Source organism: Ambystoma mexicanum, chromosome 12, assembly GCF_040938575.1.
Source record: "Ambystoma mexicanum isolate Mex_15411 chromosome 12, UKY_AmexF1_1, whole genome shotgun sequence".
In the NCBI taxonomy this organism is placed as follows: Eukaryota; Metazoa; Chordata; class Amphibia; order Caudata; family Ambystomatidae; genus Ambystoma; species Ambystoma mexicanum.
Window position 1 is genome coordinate 1298498 of NC_090936.1, and position 16743 is coordinate 1315240.

The following is a 16743-nucleotide window of genomic DNA, read 5'->3' on the forward strand; positions in this document are numbered from 1 at the left end:
CAAAGCACGGTGCATTGCGATCGTGCCCGTCCTTCCATTGCTGGTCTGGATGGGTGTGACCTCCAGACCACATGCATGTCTTTAGGGTTATCCACAATGGGCCTTATTGGCACTCCCTTCATGCTCTATAGTATCATTCAACAACACTTTATAAGGCTGTAAGGCCATCAAAGTACATCCTAACATGATACAAAACTATAATACTAGTAGTATACTGTATACAAAAAAATAATCAGTCCTGTAATACAAGCCACCCTTCAGTTTTCACTTCAGGGGCAGGAGCACACATATCGTATGCCGTGATGGTTGCCCATGGGCCTTTTCCCCAATGGGAGTGAGTTGGCTCCCGAAAGGACAAGATTATGGTTATTGTTCCCCGGGAGTATGAATATTGCTGTGAGAAGAATAGGGGCTAATAAAAATTGCACCATTTGTTTTTTGACCATAGTTCTCTTGACTATCCAAAATTCCGTTGGCCACTCTCCAGTCTCCAAATTCCAGCTTCAGAGTCATTGGTGGAGTCCCCCTCATGGCACAGTCTAGAACAGTTCACTGCAGCTTCCCAGGTTTCAAAAGAACAACTCCTTGATTTGTGAAGCCAGTGCAAAGATTTATTTAGGAGCACATCCTTTGGCTTCCGTTGATTAGGCTGTATTTTGGCACCCCATGCAGAAACACCATGCTTCTTCCCTGTCTCCCAGTTTCTTTGCTTTTAGTTGAGCTGTCCCAAGTTGTCGAGTACTGTGATAGTGACTAAGGAACTCATGGTGGCAACAGTAAAGACAGACACAAGTGATCACAGTTCAAGGGTGTTTATTAAACTGTATGAATGGGTGAATAAAACGCATAATCTAAACCTAAATCTAAGATGGGAGGAAGCTACGACCATCAAATCATAATAAGGCTGTGCCAGTGCCGTCTTGTCAAATAAAAGGGCCTATACTAAAAAAAAACGATTGCCAGTTCTTAAGCTAAATATAAAAAGCGTGTGGGATAAGGTTCACAAGAAAGAAAGAAGTGTTTACAAATGATAAGTCAGGATGTGGTAGCCAGGGTTCTCCCTGCCCCACGTTTTGAGCACTGGACAAGGTGGGCTCCTGAGCACTGCACGCGCTTGAGCTTTCCCAGCACGAGACGACCGTTCTGCTGTCAGATATCAGGATCATCAGTGGTTAAGTCTCTTTTCTTTAAAAAGTCTCTTGCCTCCGAGAACCTGATGTGTTAGAAACAATAAACAAAAGTTTTCCAACTTTTACTTTGGGTGATTTACCACTTGGTCGCCCTCTTCTGGGCTCAGACCCCTCTCAAATCTCAGCCTCCCTCCGTTGGGTTCACTGCAGCTTTTCAGCACATTCTCACCTGTAACATTCACAAGTCTTAATGTCTTTTCTAAACCGTTCACTGTGTACAACCCTCTGCCGAGTTCACTTTCGTCAACACACTGTTCATTGGGACTTCAGGCTTCGCCCCGTTCTATCTGCATCCCTCCGTTGGGTTCACTGTTGCCAAGTCTTTCCTTTCACACAATTCTTTCTCTTCAATTCACTATGCAGGATTCACCTCCCTTAGCTTTCCAATTATGTCCAGGTCAAAGACTTTCGACTGTACAGGGGGTTTTGCTAGACCCATGTATGACCATTTGACCTTTTCCTTGCGGCTCTCCTAAGGCATTCTGGCATCGGTAGTTCTACAAACGCAGGATCAACCAGAGTCTCTCGAGTGAGCACCCACGTGGTGCCGGACCCTTCTGCAGCTGGTTTTCCCTCAATATTCACAGTTCTTTGTACCTTTCTTAATTTTCCACTTTGGGATTTTCATTCAACACAGTTTAGTTTCTTATCGGTTCTGACTCACAGGCTGTGATGAACCGCTCGGCTTCACTTGCATCTGGAGTCAAGGCCAGTACCACGGTAGCCGGCGTCTCTCTCGGTCCTGCTTATCAGCGTAGGCATGCTCTGTGTACAGTTGACATCTGCTGCAACAAACTTGGGCTTTTGTTTGCGGTCTTAAGATTCCTTCTACGTAGGTCTCGTGGTTCTTGGTCGGAAAGGGCAAGGTCGCTTCTTTTTTCTTTTCAGCCTTTCGCTTCTCGCCAGCTTTCTCCCCCTCTTGAACTGCTGTGCTTCGATAGCTGTCTCATTGTGCTGTCTGCCCTGCCCATATTGTGCTCTTGTGCTCCACCTTTTATCCCTGTGGGGAAGGGAAAGGGCCGTCGGGCGTGTGTGATTCTAACAAAGTTACTCACCGTAGTGACTACCTTACTCCTAGTCCATAGTCTCCTTTCCTCCATACTTTTGGGACATTTCGTCCTGTGGGATGGGACCAGAGCACTTTTTGTAAAAGCATCAAATTGAAAAATGTGTCCTTCTCTTTTTATGCGGCCCTCCTTAGCTCCACCCTGCGCATCGCCCTTCAGTCCTTTTCTCCTCACGGTCGGGGCTGGACGCATTTGCATCAGTCGAGTTCACAGTTGCCAGTTCACCACACTTCACTTATTTGTAATACCTTGCAGGATTCACTTCCCTTAGCTTTTTCTAGCCCCCAGTCAGGCTTTCTCTTAAGCCCCCACTCAGGCTTTCCACACACACGCCTGGTTCACAATGTCAAAACTTTGGTAATGGGTTAAGGACTTTCGATTGTATAAGGAATTTTGGCTCGACCCTTGTATAACCACCTTAACTATTTAGTCGTCCTTTCCTATGGACTCTTATTACTATAACGTTCACAAGAAAAGTGGACCAGCCAGTGTCTTTCGAATGGATGCCCACGTGGCGCCGGACCACTCTGCAGCTGGTCTTTCCCTGGGCTTTAAAAGTTCACTAGTACACAAGTTATTTGTTCATAACAAGTTGCAGTTTGCAACCTTCGCTCAACACCGTCCATTTTACCATCGGTTCTCCCTCCGACTCACTAGCTGTGCTGACCTCCTTGTCATTTCTTGTCTCTGGAGTCAAGGACGGTACCACGGTTGCAAGCACGCCTCCCCGCCTCTGTTATCAGTGCAGGAGGGTCCTGCACACCATTGTCATCTGTTACACCACACGTCAGCTGTAGTTCCCGGTCTTATGATTCCTTTCACGGAAGCTTCGCAGGTTTGGGTCAAAAAGGGCAAGGGCACTTCCCTCCTTAATGTCATTTCCGGTCCGCCGCCTTTCTTCTCAGTTTGAACTGCCATCCTGGAATAGCTGCTTTCTCGTGCGTTTGTCCTTGCTCAGTGTGCTCTCATGCTCTGCCTTTTATCCCTGTCGGCAAGGGAAAGGGCCGCCAGGTGTATGTAGTTATTGTCAATTGCCTGACTCTGCCTGACCATGGTGTTGGGACACGTCAGGTAAAGGGCTCTGGTATTAGTCTGTTGTTTTTCACAGTGTAAGAAAGTGTTTGAGTCGAAAAGTGAGGGAGGTAGAGCTTCTAAGTATCCTACGGAGTAGGATGGGGAAAAGGTGTAATAAGAAAGGGGGTGTACCACGTAAAACCCATCAGTGTTCCACATCCACTTGCCGAAGACCACCCCCCCATCCTGGTGATCCTCACCCCCAGGAACAGGATCCAATAGCGATGGCCGTGTCCTGGCCACCTGGATGACAGATCTCCGGGGACTAGCTGGTCAGACACCTTCAGGTTTCTCACATAGCCTTCGCTGTAAGTTATATTTCACACATTTCCTTCAGCCTGGTGTTGTTCCAGTATCCATGGATAGCTGGACAGCAAGCAAACATGCAGGTTGGATCTGCCTGCTTACGTTGATATCAATTACAGGGGGACATAAGTAGATTACTTTCAGAGATGTGCAGTAGTGTAAAATATGTGCTGTGCCATGAATCGAGTTCAAGACTTGTTATGAGGACTCGAGTTGGTAGGATAAGTGCGAATGTTGTATATCGGATCATGTTTGTTCTCGTAGCTCTGCTCTGTTTCCGGGAGGTGCTGAGATCATGCGATGATTTAAGTTGAGTCATGGCTAGCATTGGTCGATGTTTGTGTAATGTGAAAATAGTTCACGGATTGGACGGGGAACTTGATGCCTGGAGATAAATGAAATAAAATGCTGTCTTTAAATTCAATATCGGACTTTCAAATAGTTTGTTGCTATTTCTTGCAACAGTGCATTCAGTTTTCTTAGGGAACCTTTCCATGTCCCTTTCTTTATTTCTCGATTGCTTCTCAAGTTCTGCTCTCTGGGTGTAATAGCGCCTGTATTTCCTTTTCTTCTATTCCTCTCAAGGATGTCTGACAGTTCAACACCAGTTTCCCCAGTTGTGGTCTTTCTCTCTTATAGCTTTTTACTCTCAATGGGATCTGTATGATGTACCCATTGACTAGGTTCCTTACTTTTATTATCCTTTCCTTTACTGGGACGAGTAGGCTGCGTGCCTGAATAATCTTCACTTTTCCTAGGCTTTACCCACTCACTGGGACAAGTAGGCTGTGTGCTTGAATACTCTTCACTCCCTCGGGTTCTACATATTCACTGGGAGGAGTATGCCTGTCTCCAATCGTTCTATTAGTATTTTGTTCTAAGACGAATATGATGTAGCCCCTTGTTATCTGTGCATCCTTCCCAGGGACTCCCGCTTTCCTTGTTACCTGTGGTGTAATTGGGCTGCGTCACAGCGTCGGCATTCACCTTCTTAGTTTCTGTTTCTTATCATGGAGGCTCTTGCGCTTGTTCCTTCTCTTTCCTGTGACACACTTGTGTGTCTTGCTCTCGATTTTGTTTTGGCGTCGAAGGGAGTTTGACTCGTTCTCCTTTCCCACCACCAGTTTTCTGTTGCGACTCGCTCCGAGGACAACTTTCAGGAAGGTAGGCACTCTCAGTGGTTTGTGGGTGCCTGGGCACTTCCCAACCTGAACATTCCCCTTCTGTATCCATTCTCATGCCTGCAGACTTACTCTGGTCTGCGGCTTGCACTGTGCAATTTAGGCACTCTCTTCCTCCCGCTGTTCACCTGCGTGATATGCAGATTTTCCTCTGGGTTCCCAGCATCTCCTGACCACCTGATTCGAATTTCCGGGGTCTCTCCCATTCTCTGACTCCTCCCCTTTTTATATTTATGCTCTGGGGCTTCCCCAGTTTCTTGTCATAGTCCCTTTTCTGTGTCGATTATATAATCGTTCTATCTCCTTTTGAGTTTCTTCGTCCCAGACCAGGTACTTAATCTTCATCCTTGGGGTTTTACTCTTCTCGGTATTTGACAAATACTTATCTTCTGTAATGACTTTCCATTAACATGTAGGAGGATTCTGGTTTTCTGTCAACTAACATAGATTGATCAGACTTCTGTTTGAGATGAAAAGGGAGTGCCTAATCGGAGCTCGAGTCCTTGTCCCCGGGGGGAAGAAGGTCTCTCCCTGTGAGGTTCCGATTGCTTACACCCCAAGGGGCAATGTTGCGTAGCAGGCTCACCTCCCTAGCCTTACAAGGAAAGGCCTCCCCCCTGGGCAGAAGTGACAGAATCCCCCAATTCGTCACAGAGATCACTGTCCTACAATACAGGGTAGGTTAAAACATTTTGGCCCTGAAATGGTCTGGCCATATGGCTATTATATTTGATAGCTAGAGGAGTTTCATTAACTTGAAACATGTAGGATTGCTCCTAAATTTGAATTGCTGGTTGCGGCATGGGCTGTTTAATTATCTGGATTGTAATATAGATTGAAGTATTCCATGACTGACACCTTCTCGTGTTGATTGGAAAAAAGGTCAAGCCCCCTCCCAAAAAAAGGAAGGTGGCGCCACTTTCTTGTTCTTTTTTGCGAGCCCATGTAAAAGTAGTGATGAAGCTTGGGAGGTTTTGGTAAATAATGACCAGAGAAGTAGGTCATGAATATCAAAAGATGCACCTTATTGAAGAATGGCCATTTCTATCCATATGGAGCGTGTGCACCAACAGGACGATGCTGGCCAGAAGCACTGCAAAGCCCTGTGGCGTTCCTTGGCACCCGCAAGCGTAGGAGCAGCCCTTCCAAGAACCTTGAGCCCACTAATAGTTTTAGTTTGAGTGCCAGGGAATGGATTACGATTGGGGGTGGGGGTGTAAGTAGGGGTATGGAATACGTGTTTGCATTCAAGGATGGGTGAGGGGAGGATTGACGCTGGCGGGAAACAGACCGGGCGTTGAGTGTTGAAGAAGCGGCAGCGCCATTGGGCAGGCTGCCAGAACGACACCTGCTTGGAAGGACCTTAGCATTGTTCCACCCGCAGTGGGATATAGATCCCGAGAGAGAGCGGCAGATGCTCTTCCTTCCCTTAGTTGCCCCTCAGCCTCCTTTTAATCGTACTCATGGGGATTGGATTAGGATGGAGTTTCTTTCCTAGATTATTTCAAATCTTTCTTTTCCCTGTGAACTTGTACTTTTTGATGTCAAGGGCCATGACCTGGTTTCTCGAGTCTGTTAATCTCATTTTTTTTAAAAAAATGTGATCTGAATTCCTCTGGAATGCCATTCGTTGCCTGTATACAGGTCAGAGGTGAATATCGTAAAAAAGGGGCATGTGGCATATTGCAAAAATGTCCTAGTGATGGTATACCTATTGCAGGCACCGGCTGACGGGAAGAAACCTTGATAGGGCAAATCGCAGCACATTAGAGTTTGCACAGGCTTTGAACTGTGCAAATGAATTCTACTGGAAAAGGCATAACTATCCAGCGAAACTTCCACCCGACCCTGTCAAAGGCCTTTTTGGTATCTCAAACATTTGAAGCCAAAGGCACAGAAGGCTATTTGCATGGTTTGTAGGGGCTCGCCTTGAAACACTCCTTATTTGCAGTGCTACCGGTAGCCAATGCACCTATGATTGGAAAGATTGGAAGATTAGAACTGCATACTGCTTGATCTTAAGGTTTGTGTGTTTTAAACGTAAATATATGCTCTGTTCCAGCTGCCGAGACCATTGCCCTTCTCTGAGATGTCTGATTCACAGCGTAAATGTCATGGGAAGTTGCAGGGGAACATTTTTAACCATTTCCCCAGCCAGTCTGTGCCTTTGTTTTTGGGGTTGTTGCATAATGACTCCATGGATTGCCTTTTAGTTTTTTAAAGCTTTGTTTAAATTCCTTGTTGTTCAGTGTTGGGAGTGGGGTAGCCGCATTTGTGTTGTGTCTAGAGGTAGCACTATCTGATTGGTGAAACCTTCAATGTTATTCGGAAAACGTGAACGTTGATATTGTGGTGATATCAGAAACAGTAGCGTGTTTGTTTGGTGGTTTGAATTTTGGAGATGGGTTTTGGCAGCCCTGCAAGCAGCTGAGCAGCATATTGCTTTAGTGTGTTGCAAGTTTTTCTGCAAAAGTTTGATATTGTAGCTTGCCTGATTGTTTTGAGAGTGAGCAGCTAACTGAGCAGGTTTTCATGCTTGCACTTTTGAGGATGGAGGCCCCTGTGAGCTCACATTGGAGTTTAGAAGTGTGCTCATTTAGTTTTTTAGTTGTGTTTTTCGTTTTCCTGAATTGGGCGACAACGCGTTTAGTTTCTCCCTGCCTGTCTGTTGCCCAGAAAGTCTCTGTGCAGCACTTGGCATCCTGGTGGAAGGGTTCTGCCCAGCCACTACTGCATGATCTGACACGCTCTGTGATTTTGCTGCATTAAACAGCTTTGAGAATTCTTCTGAAAATCGATCGGTGAAGGATTCTAGAAAGTACATGCTTACAATGGCAGGAGATTGTTATATGGGGTTATCATTAATTATACAATTTTTCATGGACAAGCTCGGGGTCTATTTTTGCAGACCCTTTAGAGGACTGGATGTGCAGTTACGGATTATCTGATATTTTAGGTAGACAAGATGCTTGCCTTCATTTTGTGTTTGAAAATGACAATACTTTCTTGCGGTTTCAGATTGTCGGTCCCGAGTCAAATAATAGTTTTTAAAAAATATTGATTTAGAAAGACCGCCCTGTGACCAAATCGATCTGTCCGCACCTGCGATGTACACGAGGGCACGCAGGAGCTGACGGGCAAGGTGAGACGCGGTAGTGTCGGATAAGTGTGTCTGTGTGTGTGTGTGTGCGTGCGGGCGTGCGTGTTTGTAAGAAACTATGTGCACGTGGGGAGCGATTGACAAAGGGGGGATGAAACTCCCCGAAATAAAAAAAAACCTCAATCAATAATGTTCTTTTGCCACTTTCTGAGGATTGCACAAAATCGACCGAAATAAATCTGTCCTTTTTTATGTGCGACCTTCAGGAAGAGGAAAAATGACAAAGAACCAGTTTGTCAGCTGAGTCAAATGCTCTGACATTCGGGTCTCTACCCCCCCCCTAACTCCCAGCGTTGAGTCGCCAATATAAGAGGGAGTAAACAACTGGACTTGTGTTTTAAGGCGCTGTGTCTGTTTTGTGGCTTTATTGAAGGAATTATATTTGGTGATTTCGAAGGGTGTATGGAGAATGAGTAGTGGTCAGAATGTACTGTAGGGCGGTTCTCTGAATTTGGACAGATTAGCCCCAAGTGAATATGAAATTAGGGGAGTGGTTTGGTGAAGGTCGCAGGTGCAAATGGAAAGCACCTACACAGTGGATGGGCGGAGTGTGGGAGGTTGCCAAAGTAACTGCTGATCTGAGAATCTGTAGCTCGTGCACAGGTTTAGAGTGATATTGGGAATCTGTAAATCAGGTCAAAGTCACGCAACACCGCTAGTGTGTTTATATTGAGACAAGAGAGTGGAGCAGCAACTTGAGGGCAGTAGGACAAGTAGGTACACCAACCACGTTAGCAGAAACAAATTGGAATGGTTGTGTGTGAAGACCTGCCCACACAGTGAACCCTTTGGCACCAGAACTTTGGAGACCTGACACCACACGCCCCAAAAACGGTACTAAGTGAAAACAAAAAAGATTGATTTAGAAAGACCGCTCTGTAACCACACAGAGCGGTCTTACTAAATCAAACTATCAGCCCTGCCGCATGCAGGGCTGACAGGCTGATGGGCACGATGAGACACAGAGGAGTCATTGCGGGCATGTCAGGTGAGTGTCTGTGTGTGTGTTCCTGTACATATGTTTGTGGTTTTGGTGTGTGTTGTGCTGGGAACGGGGTGATGGGTGGGAAAAGGGAGGGTTCAGGGACGGAAACTCCCCCGTTTGACATAACTGGCCGGAAAGGGTGAGGGTGGACAAGGGATCACCTTGGAGGGGCGGTGGGGACGGCATTTTATAGCTGACACAAAAACGGCTGAAAAGAAATCCGTCTTTTTTGTGTTGGGTCTTTAAAATGCAGAAATATTACCTAGAACCCCAAAAACTGGGCATAGGTTGAGCAGTTGATGAGGTGCAAGGGTGCCCTATTCACCTACCCAAAGTACTTCCAAATCCTGATGGGATTTAGACAACATTTAAGGTACCACACAGAAATAAAAAATGGAGAATAAAACTGGCACCAGAGGGAGATAAAGTGTAAATCTAATGGAGAAAATAAATCGGGGTTGGGGGGGGCTGATCCCTAGATTCTACACCCAGTTTCTGCTGGCGTGACAAACCAACTTCCAGGGCACCAGTGGTCCTGGGGTGAATATTTCTAAACCATTAATCTGCCCCACACGTCTAGTACACCAGAAGGTATCCGAACAGTTTGGAAACGCAAGCAAATTATAAAATGTTTCCAATTTTGGTAGCATGGACAGAATCGCAGGCTTCTCTACGAAAGGTCGTGGATCGTTGGTTAGTTGCAACACAGCAAAAAAACAATTATTATCCAATGAAAAAAGGGACTGTCCGGTCAAGGTTGTATTAACAATATCTACTTTATTAATCACAACAGACAATCTAACAACACTACAAAATACAACCCTCCCTGTAAAGGAATGAAGAGGACAGACAGTTTCAAAGAAGGAAAAGGGATGCGTCGGGTTGAGTCGGCTTCAGGGTGCATTGCAGGCTTCTGTGACAGGGTTCGAGATGGGAGTCCGCTGCGGGTATCAGGCGGCAAGATGGTTCAATGAGCGAAGCCGGATGAGCGGCTGAAGTCTGGCATGCACGACTGCTCGGGGTCAGGAATCGCTGTCTCAGTGCTGATTGGCTGCCACCAGATGCAGGACCTAAGGAAAGAGCAGGGCGGTTCCATTGAGCCTTTGTCAGTTGATCAGAACTGTCCATGGCAGGGGGAAGTTTGGCCTCCCACTTACAGAAATGACATTGTGCACTCCTTGGCTGTCACATTCCAACTAAATATGACAGGGGTGGACTGTGCCTGTAGGTGGTGTCCAGCCCGTAGTACCCGCTCTTTGCTTTTATTGTGGTTTGAGCATAGGGAAATGCATGCAGATTAGCCCCACAAATTTTCCTGAGGCTCGTCTACCAACATTCCATTTATCTAAAAAATTCAAAAAGCCCAGGCGAGCACATGCTGTGAATGGTGAAATTCCTCACAGTTGCACTACCCCAATACAAGAACAAGTCAAGGGAAGCAAACGCCAAACAATACCAATCTGTCTACAGGAAAATAGATAATAAAGCTGAAAGATGCACAGAAACTGCAGACATTACGCCTAGAAGGATGACCAGAATTCATTCTACCGAGATGTTAATCTGGACACATAGACTAGGTAGGATACATGATCCAGTTTACAGAAACGGCAGACATTATGCCTAGAAGGTTGATGTAAGGGAGGCATGGTATCACAAGTATGACCCAGACACAAGCTACATATTTCAAAATATTTGTTAAATTCTTGAGGTTTGGGAAAACTCCTACTTTGTCCTATAGCTATGATGGGAGTAGTGTCTATCATCAAATAATTAAAAAAAAAACACTGTCCTAGTATGTCTATGTAAAAAAAAATGGCATATACTACAAAAACCTAATGCCTGCAGCATTCTATTATACAAAAAGTGTGTAAAGGGGAATATGTATGCAAAGGAAAGTCAGTGTTATAACATAAAGGATCAAGATGGCTGACCGCACGGAGCAGGGTGGCCCCCGTAGACAGGATGGCACACTCTGGGTCAGGTTATCAAAAAAAGGCAGTTCAAAATGAGGATCGAGGCCCGCTTGGCTTTCCACATCAAAGTCACAAGTTCCCCAAAAGTTCCTTCACAGTTCAACAAAAGTGTAACGCTCACCTGGTTCCCACGGAGGCGCGGCGTCGAAGGCGCAGAACTCTGAAGATGGACAGGAAGGGCCCCTCTATTCTGGCTTCCCTGGCTCGTTGGATACCCTCCTGTGCGTGAAAAGGGAGCATTACCAACTGTGGAACAATGCTCAAGCCTCCCACTCCCTTCCAACCCTCCACGATACCTCCTCCACGATTCCCCGTGAAGCCTCACCTTAGGGTTTGGAAGGATGAGCTCTCCATCCTGCTTCTGATGCAGGGGCGCGTTGAAACCCAGTTACTTCACTGGATTGAGGATTGATGGGAGTTCAGGTAAGCTTGACTGTTCAGGTAAGGCGCTGTAAAAGTTCTGTTCAAAAGTTCAAGCTTAATAATAATGTTCGTTGTCTAATTGCAGCAAGCGCTAATGCTTATGTCTTTTTCCCCTTAGGGGCCGGGGTTCGGAGTGCCGGAGATATGGCGCCGACCCGAAGTGAAACAGTTCTGGATGAGCGCTCAGGTAATGTCTTTGCATTCGCTCATTCAATGTCTTTGTCTTTTTTCCCCATAGGGGCCGGGGTCCGGCGATGCCAGGAAGCGGCAGGACCCGAAATGCAGTGGGAATAATCCAACATGTAAGACTTAAAAGGAAACTGAGCTTTCCTTATTCCTTTTCTCCCTCTCACCTTTGTTCTTGTCTTTTTTCCTCTAGGCGCCGGGGCGTAGCTGAATCCGGAAAGATCGCTGCTGAAGATGGAAGCGCCTTGCAAAGGTGAGTAAAATGCAGCGCTGCAGCGATCGAAACGAAATGCCTTTAAAATGATGTCTTCCTTTTCAGGGCCGTTGGAGAAATGACTCTGGGATGCAGATTTAGCAGGTAAGGGCTTTTCTTCTCCTATTCTCTTCCTTTCTCCCCTTGCAGGTGTTCCAGGGTGCTGGCAGGCGTGGCTGAAGTCAGGATGCAGGAGCTGACACGGTGAGCGTCCAGCTGCTAGGTACAGAACAACGCGAAGCATGTGTGGCTGTTCGGGTGGGGTTTAAATAGCCTTGGAAGAAGTTCCTGGTATGTATCCTTCCACCAATCAGGTATGTATCCTTCCCCGACCACACCCGGGTGGTGAAGTAGTCCTACAGGTTAAGTAGTCCCATTCAGGCCTCAAGAGGGCCTGGATGAAGCAGTAAGGTCTGCATCAGGTAAGTGTGCACCCAAGCACTTAAACACATATCCTCTTCTATGAGCCTGGCGCCTAAGGTGCCAGGACTGGGGTCCGCTATGAGCCTGGCGCCTAAGGTGCCAGGACTGAGTCCAAAGGGCCCCGACTTGGGCCCGCTGAGACTTCCCTGGGGAAAATGATGTCTGCCTCTGGGGTTGCAGGGCCCGACCTGGCTCCTTAGAGGTAGGCATCATGACAGTAAGTTCCCATATGGCTTCCTCTGTCGGGTTCGGACCTCTCGACAGTTCAACAAAAGTTCACATAGGTCTCCCTCTGTCAGGCTCGGACCTTTCAGAAAAAGTACCTCATTCAATGTAGATCTCCCTCAGCCGGGCTCAGCACTTGCAGGGGTTCCCTTCTCCAAGCTTTATTCACATTCGTTAGGAGTTCCCTTCCCCTAACTTTCACGTAGGTCTCCCTCAGTCAGGCTTGGACCTTTCACTGATGTCAAAGACTTTTGAATGTGGAAGGCATTTTCCATAGACCTCCGCAGGACTACTTCGACTTTTACTTCAGTTCTCCCTTATCACATTTGCTCCTGTGTCTCCTGGTCTCTGTAGTTCCATAACACAATCAGCTCTTTCATCAATCACCTTTTTAAATTTCCCTTTCGTCTGGGTTAATCTTGACCTTTGCGTATTTCAGAGTTCGTTCACTTTGTCACTTTGACATTAAAACATTTTGCTGAGACCTTTGAGTGGGCGGTTTCCTTTCGCCGGACCACTCCGCTACATCTGTAACACTGGCTTCACAGTTTCAGCTGACTTTAAAGTTCACTACAGGTTTGCTTTCTTTCATGTCTCACCAGCACACGGGCATCCTTCAATTCAGACATACACAAGTGCGGCTTCAATCTTTCCTTGACACAAACCAGCCTTTCATGTCTTTCGCAAACTCTTCGGTTTTGTGCATTCCTTTCTGTGCAGCTTTGATTCACAAACCACAGGCTTGGCCTCGCCTCCCCAACTCTGCCGTTCACCCGGGAGGGTCGCTGGCATCCTTGAAACACAATGCAGGCTTCTTCTTGTCTGGGATCTGGCTTTCTCCGCTTAGCCTTCACGGTTTCCCAGAGGCAACAACCTCTTGCAGGGATCTTCAGGGTTTCCCTACCCCTCACTTGATTGGTCATCCTGCACCAGTGGGTACGCCTTCGCCCAAGATCTGCTTCTTCTCGTGTTCCACCTTGCTCAGAGTGTGTGTCCATGTTCCGCCTTTTATCCGTGTGGGGGGGATGAAGGTCAAGTGCCTGACTTCGCCTGACCGTATTAACAGGACATGTCCAATGGCATATGCAAGTGTTAGCCTCTTTACTCTGTCCTCCTCTTCCTCGGCCCATTGTTTGTGTAGAAAGGTGGTGGGGGGAGTTGGAACATTGGAAAATCCAATAAAGTAGGATTAGGTATGGGCACGGGAAAGAGGGGATACTGTGTCTCGCCATCGGATGTCTCACCCCCACTACCCTAAGATCCCCTACCCAGGTGATCCTCCCGCACTGGCCCACACCCAGGCTCTAAATCCAAAGGTGGTGGGCGTACCCTGGCCACCTGAGAGAGAGATCCCCGAGGACTAGCAAGTGAGACACCCTTCGGTTTCTCACAATAACGAGAATTCCTTCTACCGAGATGTTGGATACATGATCCCGTTTACAAAAACAGCAGACATTTTGCCTAGAAGGATGACCACACAGAACTTGGACGAGAAAGCTATACCTCAAGCTCTACTCCCTCTCCACCGATCCTAAGGGGGAAATACTGATCTCTGGTTGAAAAAGCACACAGTGTAGCGCCGGTGTTATGCAGTGAGAAAAGAAGAATGGAGGCAGAAGACTCATGAACCAAAGAAATCTCTTTACTTGATATGATAATTTATTTGTATCGCGCTCGTACTCAAGTGTTTCCGTACTTGCTAACTTTGTTATAAAGCTTGGAGTGGTAACAAACGTAGCCAGCCAGACTTTACATTTGGGCACATGGTCCTGATCCCGGAAACCTGTAGAGACACATTCCCTAGACTCCTAGACTCCTGGCTCCTCAGGAGCAGCCTCTGCGGGGGCTGCAGGGAAGTGGGCCGCCTATTCTCATCTGTACTGTTCCAGATTGGAGCTCGGGTTGCATAGGACGCAATGGGGCACTTAGTTCTCCGTGGTCTGGGACTGCAAGTTGGAAACGCTCGTCAATCTAAAAATACAAGGTGCCGCAAGACTTCATTGCTGTGCAGATAAATACGCAATAACTTTAAAAATAGAGTAACAAGGATTATGGTTTGGGGATAATATCTGTGTAATATAACACAAAGAATAAATAAAGCAATTAAGAAACCTAACATATGCCCTTGCATGGAGAGAGAGGGTGCAAAAGAGGCTGGAGGCTCTGGCATGAGGTAAACGCTTCAAGTTGCAAAGTACTAGCCAGCCACAAAGTCACTCGCCCCATCAGTTCTCCACAATCACACAGCAAGCCATTTCTTACTTGCCAAGAGTCCATTTTCCCTGGCCAATGGCTCCTGGAGAGCGCACATTGTGAGCCTTAATGTACATACATGCATCCAACTGACCAGAGACATTACCCTCCTAATTCACAGCCTTCATGGAATACCAGCCCTTGACGCCTGATGCCCGCACTTACCCATGCACTTGCCACATGCTGGCCGTTTACTTACCTATTCCTATCCCTTCCCCTCTACCCCTGCACTTGCGCGGTCTGAATGACACCGGGCCTAGTAGGGTCGTTGTCTGTCTTCCCCTTGTCCCCCCCCCCCCCCCCCCTTGCCTCGTCGCGCCTTGAAACGCTTGTGTATAGGCGCCTTATAAATGCCATATCATATCAATGGCATGCGTTAGCCTCCGGCATGTAAGAGTGCACGCCGGAACTAAGATAGGGCGAGGCTGAGGCCTTTGCAGCCGGAGCTGGCTCAAACTGGCCGTTTCCCTTTTACCTACTTCTGTGCAGCTGGAAATTGCGCGTCGGTCGGCCTGTGTAAAGTGGCAGCAAACACAAGAGACCTGTTTTTCTCCTCGCCGGCTTAGCATTGTTTGCAGAATCCCCTTCACCTACTCCAGCCCGTCCTTCCCAGGGTCGCAGTGTCGCTGGGACGTGAATGATGCTTTAGAAACACCTGTACAGATGTACGGAACTTGGGTCTTTTGCTTCAGCTTTCTTAAAACTGCCCAAAATATTGTACGTTTCACTAAATCAATGACATTGGGGGTCATTCTAGGTTTGGCTGGCTGTGTAAATTGCTGGTAATTCCGTGACAGGCAATTTTCCCAGACCCGCAAACTACAGGTTTGCCGTGGGGGTCACTGATAAACCGCCAGCAAAGAGCTGGCGGTAAATCAGGCCCCCACCGGCAAAAAACAGCCGGTATTTCCAGCACCGGTATTACCGGCAATGGATTGGGTATGTACAGCCCTTTCCGCCACCTGTACTGTTCCGAAATATCAAGGGCTGGAAACAGCAGGTAATTTTGCCGCACCCGCCGGAATTCATATTCGTGGTCCTTTTCGGACATTATTTAAATACATATGAAAATGTTGCTGTGTCGGGATTACCGGTCTGCTCCCCCTCTTATCACGCTCCTTCTGCGGTGCTGGGAACTAGGGACGGGCGTGCAGGCCTGGCTGAAGCGTAGTACTGCACTCGCTGGGCCCCCCATCTCCTGGTTTGTTTTCAAGTGGGGCCATTGGTGTCAGCACTGCGTGTTACCCCCTGAGGTTTACCCTTCACTTCATTGAAAGGGATTTGGTGCATTGCCTGACCCCTCCACCGCACCAGGCACCTTTGCGTGCAAGCTTTCAGGTGGCTCTGCTTCTGCCCCAGCACCAGAGGTTGCCTGCTAGTGCCGAATGGAACCCTAATAATGTACACCCCCTCAATGACCTTTCCTAGCTCCTCTGGCCACGTGATGGAAACCTGGCCTCATGTAAGGTAGCTTACCGTCGCACCCTTGAAATCGGACTCGCTGGTACTCGGCATTCCACTGCTATTTTGCAATCTTCTGTTGCTTGATCTCTTCTAGTTTTGATTCGAGCAGTGTGGTTCCATTTGAATATTTTAGTTATAATGCACCTATACACAAGTCTTTCAAGGCACAAACACCCACCCACACACACACACACACACACACACACTCCATCTCGTTTGGTTCATGTCCAGCAACTGGTTTTTCCTGCAAGTGAGCAACTCTAGGTGTAGCCTGCTGGCCCTCTATGGATGGGCGTAGCCGAGCGGTTCTCCATAGTCGCCCTACTAGGTGAGTGCTAAAAAACACAATCCCCTTTGATCTTTCACCAAAATTCACGCCCAGTTCCTCTAGTCCTCTAGCAGCACCGATGCAGCCGCCTAGGGTACCGCTTGCAGGGGGTCGTAAGAGGGCCCCATTTTGCCCTACATCATCTAATGTGGTCCAATTTGTTTGATGAGGAGGCGCCTAAAAGCCGCTGCTTGGGGCGGACCTTTGTCTTTGTGCCGGGCCTGCAGACAGGCCCTCGGAGTAGGTGTGAAC

General features: G+C 47.4%; 1 protein-coding gene and 1 long non-coding RNA gene across 2 annotated transcripts in view; one reads left to right on the forward strand and one right to left on the reverse strand.

Moving 5' to 3' along the window:
* Nucleotides 1-16743, forward strand: part of PROSER2 (proline and serine rich 2) — a 151921-nt gene that overhangs the window by 80030 nt on the left and 55148 nt on the right. The window lies entirely within an intron of this gene.
* On the reverse strand, nt 9735-11819 carry LOC138512914 (uncharacterized). Its single transcript, XR_011281612.1, has 3 exons — nt 11262-11819; nt 11058-11155; nt 9735-10033 (listed from the first exon to the last, which is right to left on the reverse strand). It is a non-coding gene; the product is annotated as an uncharacterized lncRNA (long non-coding RNA).